This window comes from Triticum dicoccoides, chromosome 2A (genome assembly GCF_002162155.2).
Source record: "Triticum dicoccoides isolate Atlit2015 ecotype Zavitan chromosome 2A, WEW_v2.0, whole genome shotgun sequence".
In the NCBI taxonomy this organism is placed as follows: Eukaryota; Viridiplantae; Streptophyta; class Magnoliopsida; order Poales; family Poaceae; genus Triticum; species Triticum dicoccoides.
In genome coordinates, this window is record NC_041382.1 from 590,498,148 (window position 1) to 590,511,340 (window position 13,193).

Sequence of the window (13,193 nt, forward strand, 5' to 3'; positions counted from 1 at the left end):
TATGGAGAAATCTAAAATAATTAATGTAGTTAAAGGTGTTTTGGAAGATGTTGTAGATCATGGGGTGAATATTCTACAGTATGCTGATGACAGCATTTTTCACTTAGATATTATGTTGAAAGTGCCAGGAATTTGAAACTTATTTTATGTGCTTTTGAACAAATGTATGCCTTTAGTATTAACTTTCATACAAGTGAACTTGATTTGTTTAGAGATGCTGACAGTAAAATTGATGTTTATAAGGAAATATTGACTTGTAAAATGGGGGAGATTCCTTTGAAATACCCCGGGAATGCGTGTCTCAAATGTTAGGATTAGAAATAAACATTGGGTGGGGGTAGAGAACCAACTGAAAAAAGATCTGGTTGTTGGCAAGGAAAATATAATGGCTAAATATTACTGGTAGGATAACTTCAGTGCAATTTTTCTTGGTTAATATTCCTCTCTACATGATGTAATTTTATCCTATCCCTATGGGAGTATAAAAGATAGGTGATTTATTATGGCTAGATTTGTGTAGCATGGTGATGAGGATAAGAAGAAATGTCACCTAGTTAATCGGAAAAACTTGTTGTAGACCCAAAGACAAAGGAGTTTTAGGGATTCTTAATACTGACATTATGAACAAACATGTACGCCAAATGACTATGGAAATTGGAAACAACGGATGGATTATGGCAACCTGTGTTGCTCAACAAATATGTTATAAGGATATGTCTCTTCGGGATCAAGCCAAAAGTGGGAGATTTACACATTTGGTCTATTTTACTAAAACTTCAAGGGATATTTTATAAGAATTGTAAAAAGAAAGTCGGGGTTGGGGCCAATGGTAGAATTTAGGAACACTAGTAAGTTGGTGATAAACCCCTTGAAGGATTCCTATGTGGGATTATATAATTTGAGCTTTGATCATGAGACAATAGTGGTTGAAGCCTTTATCAAAGGTTAGAAAGGATTCAGATTTAGAAGGACCTTGTGGGAAGGGGGGACACTTGTTGACGGTGTGAAATACCATCAGATCCCTCGGTAGGGGTCCAAGTGTGACTGGAAGTCTGGGATCGAAGATCACACGAGGGGTTTACCCAGGTTTGGGCCTCCGTAGAGAAATACCCTATATCTTGCTTGTTTTGTTTATTCATGGTGGAGGGATACCTCGTGCGAGGGGTTACGAGGTGTATGATGTTGCTACCGAGAGTTTCTATTTGAGATCAGGTGATCATGTGGGCTCCCCGGCCTCCCCTTATATAGACGATGGAGGCTTAGGATTTATAGCGAAGGCATATGTGATCTCTGGCGCCGCTGCCCTTGTCTTGTCAGGCGAGAAGGTCCTAGATGTCATCCTTAGGGTTTAGCCCTTGCCTTGGGCCTTATAGGCCCTGGTGAGGCCTGAGGCCAGACTCCCTCAGGTGAGCCACACCCAATGCATAGCACCGTTAGTAGCCCCTGAGCGCTACAGAGGTCACAGAAGTAGTCTTCAAAACCTTCGGTGGGCTCTTGCCTCCTTGATGTTGTTCCCCAGTCTTTCTTCTATGGGAGGTCAGATGCTGATATCCTGCAACCACCGTGTTCTCTAGGGGGTTGCACGCCCAGATGGCGCCTTTAACTCCGGGCCATGGTTGCAGGCAGGTGCGGGAATCGTGGTGTCATCATCATTGTAACCAAGATTATCGGATACACCTTAAACCATTTCCCAACCAGGATTAGGCATATCCCAGAGTTAAAGGCGTCATCTGGTCTCGCAACCCCCTAGAGAACACGGCGGTTGCAGGAGATCAGTATCCAACCTCCCATAGAACAAAGACTGGGGAACAACATCAAGAAGGGAAAGATCCCGCGGAAGGTCTCCAAGACTGCTTCTGCGACCTCTGTTGAGCTCTAGGGCTACTGGCAGTGCCATGCATCGAGGGTGTCTCACCCGAGAGAGCCCGGCCTCAGGCCTCACCAAGGCCCACAAAGCCCAAGGAAAGATCAAAACCCTAAGGATGACGCCGAGGACCCTCTTTCCTCACAAGAAAACAACACTAGAGATCACATCTTCCTTCTCTGTAAACCCTAGGCATCCACCATCTATGTAAGGGGAGGCCAGAGAGCCCTCATGATCATCTGATCTTAGATAGAAACTCTCAGTAGCAAAATCATACACCATTGTAACCCCTCACATGAGGTATCCCTCCACCATGGATAAACAAAGCAACAAGGATGTGGTGTATTACTCTACAAAGGCCTGAACCTGGGAAAATCCCTTGTGTGATCTCTGATCCCAGACTTCCAGCCGCGCTTGGGACCCTATCGAGAGGTCTGACGATATTTTGCACCGTTACTTGTGCTTTAGGATTATCTGAAATTAACTTGTGAAGAGATAGAATTGAGTGACATGAAGGATACCATCAGATAAATGCTTACTATCAATGTTGTTTTTACTGTTAAATCTTTTTATAGACATATGGTTGTTGTGGATAGTGGTTTTCCATAAAAAATGACTTTGGAAGATTATAATTCCTCAAGAAACTAAATATTTTTCTTTTGCTTATAGCTAGGAAAAGTATTTTAAGAAAAATACAATTTATTGAGAAGAGGTTGGCCTAGCAATAAAAGGTTGTGTTTTTGTAGTTTAGATGAAAGTATTGATCGCCTTCTTTCAAATGCTCTCTTGCTAGAGTGATTTGGAATTTTCTTAGATGTTCCTCTGATTAAGTAAATGTTCCTTATAACCTTGGTACCTACTTTATTGCTTAGCTTCAGAGTTTCCCTAAACAAACTGAAAGTTTGGTTATTTCTGCCATTTTTGGACAATTTGGTGATGTAGAAATGATGTTGTGTTTGATAGAAAGCAATTTAATGGTCCAAGGAATTTCATTTTTCAGATTTTTCATTGGATGTGTTCTTAGGGTGTTGATGCTGGGGATAAAATTCATCGAGCGGGTGGCATGTGATATCTAAAAGGGAACCCAAGGACGGGGATTGGGAGTCCTACGAATTATTGACTGATTTTGGAATTTTGTCCACTTTATTCAAGTTGTTGCCTGGGATGATCTACGCTACATGTCCTATGTTCTTGAATGTTGATGAATGTTTCATCCTTTATTCTAGTAGTTTTCCTCTAGCATTAATTTGGGTCTTTAGAAGTTTGTGGCTTGGTTGGTTCGTGGTTTGTATATCTTTCAGAGTATGTCCCTATTGTGGCTTGGGTGCTTAGGTTAAGTGCTTATTGAGCTTTGTTATGCTCTCAAGTGCTCTCGTTTGATGTTGTTTGAGTTTGGATGATGGTCCTATCGTTTAGTAGTTCATCTAGTAAGTTTGGTAGTCTATAAGAAAATACCAAATGGTTTCTTTAACAGAAATAAGAGGGGAAGACCTCTCTTTTGCTCAACTTTTGTCTTCTAAATCAACGCCAACAACAATTAAATTTGATTGTTGAGATTCGTCCAAGTAGAAGAGAATAGAAGCTCTCCATCCCATGACTATAAATATTGATTGAGAAGTAATTATGAAGTACCTCTCTCTTGTGCCGCTCGTGGGCGGCACCCGGGGGCAAACTATATCAAACACACACACCATCCAATCTCTAAATTTCCAGCTCCCGTGCAGGCCCCTGCCGTAAAGGTGGTGGGGAGATCCTGGATGGCGGGTCTACTTCTTGAGGTGGGCAGGAGGGGGGGTCTCAATGATGCATCTTGCAGTAGCTCCGATGATGAGGCTCAACATGTGGTGTCGTTTTGTCACTTGATATTGCCCTTGGTGTGGCCCCTCAAGATACTTTTCGACGGCGCTGCAATCCTTGGTTGTTCTTCCAGCCGTATGACTCTGGTGGCACTTCAGTTATCCCCCTGGCTCCTCTTCCCAACCGTTTGGTAGCTCCCCTCTTGGATCTACGGCCCTTAGGTGGTTAGGTGGAGAGATTCATCTAGGCGAATCTAGTAGTCGCTCAAATATGTCCAAAATGTATCTACTTTATGATCACTCAATTACTCTGTCATTCTTGCTCGAGTGAAGAAAACTCCCGCTGCTAATGTCTTTTTTGGCAAAACAAAGTTTTCTCTTGTTTCATGTAGAATAACTTTACTAAATTATGAAAAGAAGGAAGAAATGATATGTGTTTAGAGCATACTTGCCGAAAAGAGGCTTCAAAGGGGGGTTGACACGCCCAGTTTGTGCCCCCAGGGTGCACGAGCCATAGAGGCTTTCGCCTCAACGGTCCTTCAAACTATATATTTGTCACACCAACATAAGCACCCGAGATTTATTTCCCACCAATTTGTGAAACCTATGAGGGAGTCATAGCATGCCATCAACATTATTTCATTTTTGGAAAAATCAAATGACAGTATATGCCGTCAAGGTGACCTCCACTCCGTCCTCCATCGTCATGGTCATGTTTCTGAAGGAAATATGCCCTAGAGGCAATAATAAAGTTATTATTTATTTCCTTATATCATGATAAATGTTTATTATTCATGCTAGAATTGTATTAACCGGAAACATAATACATGTGTGAATACATAGACAAACAGAGTGTCACTAGTATGCCTCTACTTGACTAGCTCGTTAATCAAAGATGGTTATGCTTCCTAACCATGGACAAAGAGTTGTTATTTGATTAACGGGATCACATCATTAGGTGAATGATTTGATTGACATGACCCATTCCATTAGCTTAGCACCCGATCGTTTAGTATGTTGCTATTGATTTCTTCATGACTTATACATGTTCCTATGACTATGAGATTATGCAACCCCCATTTGCCGGAGGAACACTTTGTGTGCTACCAAACGTCACAACATAACTGGGTGATTATAAAGGTGCTCTACAGGTGTATCCAAAGGTACATGTTGGGTTGACATATTTCGAGATTAGGATTTGTCACTCCGATTGTCGGAGAGGTATCTTTGGGCCCTCTCGGTAATACACATCACTGAAGCCTTGCAAGCATTGCAACTAATGAGTTAGTTGCGAGATGATGTATTACGGAACGAGTAAAGAGACTTGCCGGTAACGAGATTGAACTAGGTATTGAGATACCGACGATCGAATCTAGGGCAAGTAACATACCGATGACAAAGGGAACAACGTATGTTGTTATGCGGTCTGACCGATAAAGATCTTCGTAGAATATGTAGGAGCCAATATGGGCATCCAGGTCCCGCTATTGGTTATTGACCGGAGACGCGTCTCGGTCATGTGTACATTGTTCTCGAACCCGTAGGGTCCGCACGCTTAAGGTTTCGATGACAGTTATATTATGAGTTTATGAGTTTTGATGTACCGAAGGAGTTTGGAGTCCCGGATGAGATCGTGGACATGACAAGGAGTCTCGAAATGGTCGAGACGTAAAGATCGATATATTGGACGACTATATTCGGACATCGGAAAGGTTCCGAGTGATTCGGGTATTTTTCGGAGTACCGGGTAGTTACGGGAGAAGCAATGGGCCTTGATGGGCTTTAGTGGGAAGAGGAAAAAGGGCCAAGGGGCTGCTGCGCCCCCCCCCCTCCCCTCTAGTCCGAATTGGACTAGGGAAAAGGGGGCCGGCCACCTTTCCTTCTCCTCTACTTCCTTCTCCCTTCCTCCCCTCTTGGTGGACTCCTACTAGGACTTGGAGTCCTAGTAGGACTCCACATCCTGGCCGCACCAATTGCCTTGGCCGGCCTCCTCCTCCTTCATCCTTTATATACTGAGGCAAGGGGCACCCCATGAAGACAAGTTGATCCACATGATCATATTCTTAGCCGTGTGCGGTGCCCCCTTCCACCATAGTCCTCGATAATATTGTAGCGGTGCTTAGGCGAAGCCCTGCGACGGTAGTACATCAAGATCGTCACCACGCCGTCGTGGTGACGGAAATCTTCCCCAACACTTTGCTGGATCGGAGTCCGGGGATCGTCATCGAGCTGAACGTGTGCTAGAACTCGGAGGTGCCGTAGTTTCGGTGCTTGATCGGTTGGGCCGTGAAGACGTACGACTACATCAACCAAGTTAACGCTTCCGTTGTCGATCTACAAGGGTACGTAGATCACACTCTCCCCCTCTCATTGCCATGCATCACCATGATCTTGCGTGTGCGTAGGAAATTTTTTGAAATTACTACGAAACCCAACAGTTTCCCCGATTCATGTGTGAGTAATTCAATATAGTCACATGGATGAACGGGAATGTGATGATTGCAACTATGTAATACTAACTTGGTCAAAAATTATTGGTCATAATTTGATCATTGTTATATAACTATCAGTGTTGCAACTTTTTTATGCATAAAACTTGTTACTAGGGCCCAATATATCGAAGATAAATTTACCATTGATTTTATGATCGTGTTGTGAATCATGAGTGGCAATAGAGATGGGGTTATGAGACCTCCTGATGCAGGAAATATCCCTACTCTTACTTGTATGGAATTATATCAAGGCAATGTACAAGGAGGGATTACAATTATGGTCTCTGTGAGTTGATGGGTAACTCGTCGAAGATATGGTTGGTGATCTAGATGGAGAATCTAGATCGGTATGTCTATGATGTATAAAGTATGTCTTAAGTAGATATCCTATGGTTGTGGGTTTATGTCGAATTTGGCCCTCCTTGTAGGCTCTTGACCCGCTTCATGGATGTGTCTCTCATTTTGTTCTTCTCCGAGTCGGATTGACTTGAATTGTCAAATATGACTCATCTTCAAGGAGGTAGGGTGTGGCACATCTAGGGAAGTGATCCCTTCCCTGAGCACCACTTGTACATAAGAAAAATATGACCTACAATATAGTACGCGCAATGCATGAATACGGTGAAACTACTTACCACTTTCCCTCGGTAGCTCCAGAGCCACGAAAAGATTATGCCAAACATTAGGGTGTCCTCTTTGGGATTAAGGGGGCATACTCAAATGGGAAGCCAAGAAGGAGACCACGTGAGCCCATTGGGGTTTCCCTAGGATGGCCTCTCTGGCTCTTGGTTTCTTTTGTCTTCAAACCATCCAATCTATTTTGGTTTATTTTCGTCTTGTCCAGAACTGTTCTTTTCCACGTGCTATCCTACAAAGTCCGACTTTAGCATGTTTCTAGTCTCCTACAAGTGCAAATCCATAATAAAAGATAAAAATTTAGGCACTCCCTCCACCCGGGTTTATTTGGACCAAGAGCCAAAACGCTAAGACTGAGGAGGCGCATGCTAGTACATGAGAAATAATTGATTAATTTGCTCCCTGACAACCCAATCAAACCGCCTTATTTACTGACCAGTGTATGCGGCGTGCATGCACATCGAATGAGCGAGGTCCATGTGTTGGCTTCACTGTAGTAACACGGGAACCTGGGTGATTTTTAGGGGATAACTAATGCAATCGATGGAGCGGCCTAATAAACATGTACAACTAGCAATGGCTCTCGGGCGCAATAAACCCAGACGGATGTAGTACAATACAATAGAGATGATTGATTATGCATGGTAATTGAGCAATCTATTCTTCAAATCTACAAAACACATGTATCACTCCCCACATGAATTCTACATATCACCTCAGACATACATACACACTTAGTGTCTAAATAGTGTCTTAAAACATTCCTAAGATGTGCGCACTCCTGCTAAGATATATGGTTTGAGCAGTTTTCTTGGAAAAATATTGGTGCAATACGTCGCATCATTCAACTATGGTATATGCACCCTTTGGATCCCTATTTGTCCATCCTACCTAGCACTTTGGCATCTATAATATGATGGATTGCACACTCCGTGGTCTTGATTCCCGCTTGAAAGATCGTGCAACAACCACGACTTGGTTTCGTCACTAACTACTTCAAGCGCAACAACGAATGAAACATGAGACAAATAAGTATTGGTCCGACCGCACATTTACCACAAAATGAACTCATGTACCTAAAAGTTACCACCCAACACACAACAATCGGTGGTGGCTCATTGTTAGGGCATTATTTCCCCTGGTTTGTTTTGGTGATTGATGACAATACTTTTGTGGACTAATCATGTGCATTAAGCATTTCAGGTTATCTAATATAAGGGCACTATGTGATTGTTTCCCCTCGAGAACTTCACTTTAGACGGATTATTTTTCCTCGTTTCTTTTCAGTGAAATTGAGCCATAGGGATAACCGTACTATCAAGAGGGGATCCGTTTCGGAAGAGTATGGGTGGAATCATCACGTACACACTCTCCTTGCACCCTCGCCTTCTTCCTGCTTCTTTGGAGTATCTGTGTTGTGCAAAATAAGGGGTGTTGAGTGCTAAGCAGTAGTACCGCGGTTAGGGTGGTAGTACCGCCTATCGGCGGTAGTACCGCTTGTTAGTGCCGCTAGTATTACCGCCCCTGCTGTGGTCTCGATTTTTCATATCGGGTTTTCGTAAAGGACCACACAGGGGAGCGGTAGTAGGGACAACAGTAGGGCGGTAGTGCCGCTTATATTAGCGGTAGTACCGCTCCTACGTCCGCTCCAACTGCCGCTCCGCTCGCTGCCCTCCTCTATTTTCCAGTGGCTGTAGGGAGCGGCAGTACCGCTTATCGGCGGTAGTACCGCCCACAGGGCGGTAGTACCGGCCTAGTGCATGTACTTCTTCTCCCTCGGCCCTGGTTTCCCTATGCCTGCTTGCCACAACGGTAGTACCGCTGTGGCAGTGGTAGTACCGCTCCGGCAATGGTAGTACCGCCCATATGCGGGTTGCGGGCTGCATAACGGTTGGATGTGTCCCCCCTCTATATAAAGGGGTCTTCTTTTCCAAGAAGACTTACCTCTTCTCCCCCAAAACTCCATTGTTGCTCCACAAGCTTATTTTCGCCCGATCTCTCCCTAGCCAATCAAACTTGTTGATTTTCTAGGGATTGGTTGAGAATGCCTAGATCTACACTTCCACCAAGAGAAATTTGACCCCCACCCCCACTAATCCCTTGCAGATCTTGTTACTCTTGGGTGTTTGAGCACCCTAGACGGTTGAGGTCACCTCGGAGCCATATTCCGTTGTGGTGAAGCTTCGTGGTTTCATTGGGAGCCTCCAATTAAGTTGTGAAGAGAGCCCCAACCTTGTTTCTAAAGGTCTGTTTGCCGCCTTCAAGGGCACCAATAGTGGAATCACAGCATCTCACATTGTGTGAGGGCGCGAGGAGAATACGGTGGCCCTAGTGGCTTCTTGGGGAGCATTGTGCCTCCACACCGCTCCAACGGAGACGTACTTCCCTTCAAAAGGAAGGGACTTCGGTAACACATCCTCGTCTTCACCGGCTCCACTCTTGGTTATCTCGTGCCTTTACTTGTGCAAGATTATATTGTGCCTTATCCCTTGCTTGCTTGTGTGCTTGTTGTTGTTGCATCATATAGGTTGCTCACCTAGTTGCACATCTAGACAACCTACTTTGATGCACAGTTTAAATTGGTAAAGAAAAGCTAAAATTGTTAGTTGCCTATTCACCCCCCTCTAGTCAACTATATCAATCCTTTCAATTGGTATCACAGCCTCATCTCTTTATTAAGGACTTTGCCGTCCGAAGAGTATGGTTGACACTGTAGACGGCGAGGGGGGCACCCCAGTGTGATTTCTTCCTCGTCTATGGCCGAGGGAGGAACCTCGGTCTCACATGAGGAACTCAATGTGGCTTTGGACACATTTAAAACCTCCATGACGGCCGAGGTCAAAGGCGTGCTTAAAGATTTTCTTGATGGTCTTAAATTATCTACCGCACCGTTGGAAGTGGTTGATCCCACCAACAAGGTGACGGTTGCTAACTCCGACAAGGGGGAAGCTTCTAGTGACAAAGTTCCTCTGTCTAGTGGTAAAAGTGGAAATGGCATCTTTTCCCATGTGGAACCTCCACTTACTTATGGAGGACCGATTCCATCCACTCATTTAAATCATGTCGATTCTCCTCCTAAGATTGTGAAAATGAGGATTTTGATGCTTGGGTATATTGCTTTAAACACCATTTAAATCACGTCAATACTAACCTTTGGAGAATCATTGAGCAAGGTTTCTATCCACATAACCCAAGCAACTTCACCCCAAGAGAAGCCGCGGATCATCAATTCAACGAGAATGCTCTCTTCATCATCCAAGATGCTATCCCTCCCGAAGATATTGTGCATCTCCGACCTTTCACCATGGCAAAGGAAGCATGGCACCATGTTGTTTCCCTTTACAAGGTAAGCGCAAGCATTCAACGCTCCAACTATGAAGTGGTGCAAGATGAAGCCGATGAATTTGCTATGAATGAAGGTGAAGAACCTCATGAGCTCTACCGGAGACTAACCACACTCACGGTCTCACTCCGCGATCATGGGAGCAAGATACAAATGACAATTGGATCAAGCGGAAATTTCTCAAAGCCATGATGCCTTACCATAAGGCCATGTCCTCCGTCCTCCGTCAAAGGCCGGACTTCCACACCTTGTCCTCAAGCGAAGTGTTGGATGAGTTTGTGGAAATGAGTATCTTGGACAAGACCGCCGACAATGCGGTATTGCGTTCTCAAAGAGCCAAGAAGCCCAATCTTGCTTTGAAGGCCAAGGCTAGTGTGGAAGAAGAGGAGTAAGAGGAAGAAGAGGAGAGCAACCCCGAGGATACAAAATATGATTATCATGAGCACATGGATCTCGCTTCTAGACAATTTTGGAGCAAGAAGAACTCAAGGCCCAACTTCAACAAGAGCAACTCAAGTGGCGTCAAGAGCAAGCAACGTGTGAGGACTTGCTACAATTGCGGCAATGTGAGCCACTTTGTTGCAGAGTGCCCCTATGAGAAGAGGGAAGACAATGGTGGCAAACTCATCCGGAAGGACAAGGCCAAGTCTTTCCCCAACAAGAACCACTTCACCAAGAAGACTCCTCCCAAGGGATTGGTGGCACAAGAAGAGTGCAATGAGGATGATGATGATGAAGATGGCGAGACGGTTGCCATGGCCTCCGTGGCCATCGCGACAACACCCCAGGCGTCCCTCTTCGACTCACCCAATGAGAACATCACCGCCAAATGCCTCATGGCTAAAGCCACCAATAAGGTAACCCCCAACATCAAAACTACCATCATTACTCATCCTTCCTTGACGGATTGCATTGATGAAAGTGGGGGGGGGTCCAACATGGAGGAAAATGAGTTTGAGTCTTTTATGAATAAGCTTAAGGGTAAAACCAAGAAGCACTTCGTTGCTCTCTTGGAAAAACTTGGTGAAGCCAATGACATGATCGAGGCTCATGAAGACACCATCTCTAAGATGGAGGGGCATAGTCGTGACTATGCCGATGAGATATCGGATCTCTCTAATGCTCTTGAGGAAGAGTGTGGTCATCGCTTGGCTCTTGAGGAGTCACACAACGATGACCATGCTAAACTAAAGAAAGATCTTGATTCATGCTCTTGTTGTGTCTCGTGTTCTAAATTCTGAGAAGGCCAAACTTGGTGTTGATCTTGCTAGACTCATGGAGGAGTTTGATTTCCTTGACAAGGCTCACAAGGCCTTGAAGAGTACTCACGCTAATCTTCAAGAGTCTCATGATCAACTCCAAGTGAGTCTAACCAAGGACAAAGCCACTTTCCTCATATGGTTTTAATTGATAAGGCAAATTCTACTAACCCTTGTTGTGAGCATGTGCATCTTGTTGAGGAGAATTCAAAGTTGAAGGAGCAAATTGAGAAAGGCCTTATGTCGTGCATACAAGGTGAGAAAAACCTCAACGATCTTTTGAGCAATCAAAAGGAAGTTGTGGCCAAGGAAGGGATTGGGTTTGCACCCAAGTCCAAGAACAAGAAGAAGAATGACAAGGCCAAACGACCTCCTCCTCTCATGCAAAATTTTGTCAAAGAGGGAGAGGGTGCCTCTAAGAAGAAGAAGAACAATGTGAAGGGTGGTGGGTGTTGGGGAACGTAGTAATTTCAAAATTTTCCTACGCACACGCAAGATCATGGTGATGCATAGCAACGAGAGGGGAGAGTGTTGTCCGCGTACCCTCGTAGACCGAAAGCGGAAGCGTTAGTACAACGCAGTTGATGTAGTCGTACGTCTTCACGATCCGACCGATCAAGTACCGAACGTACGACACCTCCGAGTTCAGCACACGTTCAGCCCGATGACATCCCTCGAACTCCGATCCAGCCGAATGTTGAGGGAGAGTTTCGTTAGCATGATGCCATGGTGACGATGATGATGTTATACCGATGCACGGCTTCTCCTAAGCACCGCTACAGTATTATCGAGGTGGACTATGGTGGAGGGGGGCACCGCACACGGCTAAAAGATCAAACGATCAATTGTTGTGTCTCTAGGGTGCCCCCCTGCCCCCGTATATAAAGGAGCAAGGGGGAGGTGCGGCCGGCCAGGAGGGGCGCGCCCGGAGGAGTCCTACTCCCATCGCGAGTAGGACTCCCTCCCTTTTCCTTGTTGGATTAGGAGAAGAGGGGGAAAGAGGTGGAGGAGAAGAAGGAAAGGGGGGCACCGCCCCCCTCTCCTTGTCCTATTCGGACTAGGGGGGAGGGGTGCGTGGCCCTTGCCCTGTCCGCCTCTCCTCTTCTCCACTAAGTCCCATTATGGCCCATTAACCCCCGGGGGGGTTCCAGTAACCCCTCCGGTACTCCGGTAAAATCCCGATTTCACCCGAAACACTTCCGATATCCAAATATAGGCTTCCAATATATCAATCTTCATGTCTCGAACATTTTGAGACTCCTCGTCATGTCCATGATCATATCTGGGACTCCGAACAACCTTCGGTACATCAAAACATATAAACTGATAATATAACTGTCATCGAAACGTTAAGCGTGCGGACCCTATGGGTTCGAGAATTATGTAGACATGACCGAGACACGTCTCCGGTCAATAACCAATAGCGTAACCTGGATGCTCATATTGTCTCCCACATATTCTACGAAGATCTTTATCGGTCAGACCGCATAACAACATATGTTGTTCCCTTCGTCATCGGTATGTTACTTGCCCAAGATTCGATCGTTGGTATCTCAATACCTAGTTCAACCTCGTTACCGGCAAGTCTCTTTACTCGTTCTGTAATACATCATCCCGTAACTAACTCATTAGTTGCAATGCTTGCAAGGCTTTAAGTGATGTGTATTACCGAGAGGGCCCAGAGATACCTCTCCGACAATCGGAGTGACAAATCCTAATCTCAAAATACGCCAACCCAACAAGTACCTTCGGAGACACCTGTAGAGCACCTTTATAATCAGCCGGTTACGTTGTGACGTTTGG